Source organism: Papilio xuthus, unplaced genomic scaffold (assembly GCF_000836235.2).
Source record: "Papilio xuthus unplaced genomic scaffold, Pxut_1.1 DF828780.1, whole genome shotgun sequence".
Lineage (NCBI taxonomy): Eukaryota > Metazoa > Arthropoda > Insecta > Lepidoptera > Papilionidae > Papilio > Papilio xuthus.
The window spans coordinates 5,137,976-5,143,395 of record NW_013529869.1 but is presented as its reverse complement, the minus strand read 5'-3'; positions in this window follow the sequence as shown (position 1 = coordinate 5,143,395).

Here is a 5,420-nt window from a genome sequence, read left to right as displayed (position 1 = left end):
CATTGGTTAGAAGCAACACCGTTCACTATCTACACGGATCATAAACCACTGTGCTTTGCGTTCAGTGAGAGGAAGGCTAACTGCAGTCCACGACAATATAGGCATCTGAATTTTATTTCACAGTTCTCGACTGACATTCAGCACATCGCTGGAAAAGATAATGTCGTTGCTGACGCACTTTCCCGAATCGATGAGGTTGAGGCGATAGTAAGACCCGTGGACCTTGAAGTGATTGCTAATGCTCAGGACTCCGATTTTGAATTAGCAACATTTCTAAACCAAGAAAGTTCCCTGCATATTAAGAAATTAAGTATACCTGGTAGTCCATTACAGCTGTACTGTGATGTCAGTACAAATACTCCCAGGCCTCTAATACCCAAATCCTTACGCAAGCAAGTATTCGATAGCTTGCACTCTCTAAGCCATCCCGGCGCCAACACAAGCGCGAAGCTTGTCGCTGAGCGTTTTGTATGGCCACTGATGAGAAAAGATTGTCGCGAATGGTCTAGGGCGTGTTTGTCATGTCAGCGCGCTAAGGTAAATCGACACGTTACGTCGCCTTTAGGCACCCATGATTTACCTTCAGCGAGATTCAAATACGTTCATTTAGACCTTATCGGACCATTACCTCCATCAGCGGACTTCCGTTACTGCTTGACAGTCGTCGATCGCTTCACGCGATGGTGCGAAGCTGTCCCCTTAACGGATATCACCGCAGAAACAGTGGCCAAAGCATTTTTGTCGTCTTGGATAGCGAGATTCGGTTGTCCTACTGATATTGTGACAGATCGTGGTAGGCAATTTGAATCGGCACTTTTTGATCAACTTTCAAAATTTATATCTTTTAAACATCGTAAAACGACCAGCTACCACCCTCAATGTAACGGTCTTATTGAGAGGTTCCACCGGCAATTAAAAGCTGCTATCATGTGTCACGACGATAGTAGTTGGGTCGAAGCTTTACCAATAGTCCTACTAGGTATTAGAAGTTCGTTCAAGGAGGATCTTCAAAGCTCTTCCGCTGAACTCGTCTACGGAGAACCTCTGCGTTTGCCAGGCGAATTTTTTGGCCATAAAGCAGATAATTGCACTACTGATATAGCAGATTTTACAGCCCGTATTCGTTCTTTTGCTAATAATTTACAACCCGTGCCAACTTCTCATCACAGCACGAACAAAATTTTCGTCTATAAAGATCTTTCAACTTGTTCCCACGTCTTTCTAAGAGAAGACGCGTTAAGAGGCGCGTTACAACCGGCTTATACAGGACCTCACGAAGTCGTGGAGAAAGGCGAAAAAGTTTACAAGATTAGAGTTAAGGGAAAAGTCTTACGAGTATCTGTAGACCGTTTAAAACCAGCCTACATACTTGTATCCAACAAAGAACCTGATTCCTCCCCATTAACCATTCCTATTTCAGATGCTGTGCCACATTCGACTCCAATTCCAGTGACTACTCGATCAGGGCGAACAGTTCGTTTTCCAGATTATTATCGCCCGTAGACACGGTCTCTGGGGGGGAGTGTTGTGGCGGATACACACACACTGACATAAACACACACCCACACACTTACATCCATCAATACTATCATTCCTTACATTTACACATTCATTCAAACATTTATTTATTTCTTACATTTAAAAGTAAATAACAAATTTAATATTAACAATTACATAAAAATATTACTTTTTATTTCTATAATATTATTTGAAATATAAACAAAATTTTGGTAACTTAATATGATTATAACGCCCTCTAGTCGATGCATCGAAAACGCTTAGCGTGAAGTTTGCATCGATTCGTAATGCATTTAAAAAATCACTTGTCACGACCATCTTTGATCTAATGCAACAATTATCTTTGCATCTTCCGTGTTATTAAATGTGTTAAAGTTCGGATTACGATTTACTTCTGTGATTATTTAGTTTTGTTTAGTTAACCTTCTGAACGATTAAAATTGTGTGGTGTGATTAAAAGAGTGTTTAATTCCGGCAACGGACTGCATCCTCAAAGAACACTCTCACATAACCCCAAAGGTATCTACATATTTCATGTTCACAATCAAGTTATTTTCTTTCCTATTATGCTTTTATTTTTCTTGTAAATAACTCAATAATTATTAAAGATATGCCATCAAATAATTGTAGTAAGCGTGAATCATTGGTGCGGCAGACACTTTCTCTTTCGACGACCGATTAACACCGCCTCGCCCGTGACCCCGCGAATTTCTATTTTCGAAGGAAGCATGTACAAGATGAGCTAATATGCTACTATTACGAAGTACATCGCAGATAATATTATTTTGTAGTATCCAGGTTTCTAAATTCGTGGAATCAAACTCTACCTAAACAGACTTAACTTCCAAGCATTTAGTTAGGTACGATTTCGTAGCACATCGTAGCGGTATCCTAGCATTACACATTGTAAGCACTGGATGTCGTCCGCGACTCCACCGAATTTTTATTTTTAATTGTCCTTGAGACAATCATAACTTTATATTTTACGACATTTAAAAAATACTCATATTTGTATTAATTTATAGCAGTTTTTTACTAAACAAATTTTAATTCCTCACAAAAATATAATAATATAAGTTTAAATATGTTGTATACAAATGACGTAGTTTACATTAAGTGACATCAAAGCGATGTGTGCGGCTTTTGTAAAATTAAAGAAGGCATGTAAACACATTTGACACGTCGCGGGACACGTCGCTAGACGGCCTCTTTACAACTTGATAGTATTCAAATCACGTTCAAATTGTGTGCGCGAATGAAGAGTTTGTGCAAAACGAGGCGGCCTGCTCGAAATTGCGGCGCATATTAACAATAATCACAACGAACACGTACCAAAATATACGAAAATAGGGGGAAAATTTCTATATAATGTTCTGATTTTTTTATACGTATGAAAATTCAAACGATTTCATATGGAACCACTGCCTATCTGCCTATCGTTAACATTTGCAAACGTAAAGCAATCAGTGTTTTCGTACTCAGAATCGATATTTAGCCGGGCTGGGTGTCTTTTAGTGTAGACTTAATATAAGAAATGTACACTAAGTATTCCATAAAATTACTCTATAGGTTATGTATAATTAAAGTAAATCTATAGTTAGTGTATAAATAAATTAACAATTATTTCCATTCAAAGAGTATTCTATTTTCAAAGTTCTATTGAAATGATTGTTTTACACTTAGTTTTAATGTAATGATGAAGTGTGCGCAGACACCGCTAGAGGTCGCGCACAGCGCAGCGAGCTCTCGTTATATTTGTATCAAAGTGAATCAATTGAGGCCAATATTGTGATAAAGGAAATTGCATTGTATCCAGCTTCACGCTAACATCTATTTCTGTAAAACACTTAAGGCCCTTTTAAATTGTTTTACTCCGTATTTATGTGCGTCGAGTAACCTTGATAATTTATATTATATTTTAAATATGTTCTTAAGTGTACACAAATCAATATTAGTACCCATTTTATTAATAATTTAAAAAACTAAATAACTGGACTTTTATCAACTTGAATAGTTGTCTCATTAAGGTTTGGAATCGCATAATGAAATAAGCAAGCCTTTTCATATAAAAATGTTCGGTACATTGAATACATGCAATAAAACATGTTCACACTTCTAAAGATTGATTATGTGTTTTACAGAAATAGCTCATAAGTGGTACAAAATACATTGCAATTTCCTTTGTCGTGATATTAGTCCCAATTGATTTAGTACGACAAGCGTGTCGCACTGGCAATTGCTACTTGACCTTTATAAGAGCACGCAAGCCGGAATCGATACCTCACTTCGTTACGATTGACAAGAGAAAGTATTGAATAAACAAAGACAATTAAAATTGATTCAATTAATGTAAATAAACGTAACGAGTGAGTGGTTTATCACAACGAAGAGAAAAGTCGGTCAAGACACGAGACAGATATTAAGTAAATGGATAGTGAAATATTAAATAGAAAAATGTAACAAGCATATGTTAAATTACATTGCTACGGTTGTAGACCTTGATTTCATATTTGCACAAAAACTTGTATTTATAAAAATTTATAAAAAAAGCGGACCCACCTGCAAGTAAACCTTTTGATTAAAAAAATTCAAAATCGGAGCATCAGGAGCGGAGTTACGCGGTAACACAGAAAAAACAGACGAATTGATAATCCCCTTCTTTTTGAAGTCGGCTAAAAATAAATTGAGTTAAAATTTTTGAGGTTATGTTTAAGTGTCACGAGTGCATGTCAGTTATTAGTCTCTAATTAAACGTTAGAAAGGTTGACAGCGACATAACAAAGTGGCACAAGAATAGAGGCTTCACTTTCGTACGGTGCGGCCGTCGCCCGTGACCCCCACCGTTTGCTATTTCCGTCCGGAAGCGCGGAACTCGTGTATTTTGTCCGTAAAGCGAACCGGACGCGGCCGCTATATTTGAAGAGGACTTTTTATTGTTGATTACAACTGGAAGGTTAATTGCCGACGTTCCCTGTTATTAGTTTTAGGATTGAAAGGCTTTTCTATGTGACAGTTATATATTCTGCTATATGTATAGGTTGATCTAACAAAAATACTTAAAAATTTAAAAAAATTAGGTGTACTAAATTAAAATAAAGACTTTTTTAGTATTTATTGGTCATGTTAAAACCTGTTTTGTGGCAATCAAAAATCAAAATTAATTCCAATAGTAATATGAGGTAAGTATTATATTAATCACTTCATGCGTCAACAGAATTAAAAAATAAACATTGTTAGTTCCAAACTATCTTACATGTATCAGTGAGAAACAATACATTTTATTTTGTGTTCGGAAACCCTGAGTATTTATTTGAACACGCCATGTCGAACACGCTCCAACATAGAGTCTATACTAAGATTTTGATTCATTGCAGCGTCTATTGAAACAGAGTCGGCGGCGGCGAGCAGCGCGCTGTTTATCTTTTTAATCTAGAGAAATGTATCCGGTTTCTATTACCTATATGTTACTCCACTGGCTGCGGTTTGGAAGCTAATGATGCTATTTAACATTTGGTGCAAGAATTTTCTATTAAAGTTGGACAAACTTTATTTTTAAGTCAACTTTTTGGAGTCTTACATCAATTTAAAAGAACAAATGTGTAGCATAAAAATATTATATCAGTTTTAAAACTGCGATGGCTTGGTCTGTCGCACTTAGGGTTGTTTAACGATTACTTAAAGTATAAATACAACAGTGTGATTTTGGGTTGCAGTTTAATTAAACTTAAATGTATTCCCTAAAAAAATCGTCAGTAAATCGTAGTTAATAAAGGAAACTAACGTTTATAATAATATATAATTATTATTAGTTATTATCGTATTTATGTAAGTCGTATCGTACAATAAAGACAAATAAAATTAAGGAGATACACATCTCAGGAAAAAGATTCATTATGTATATT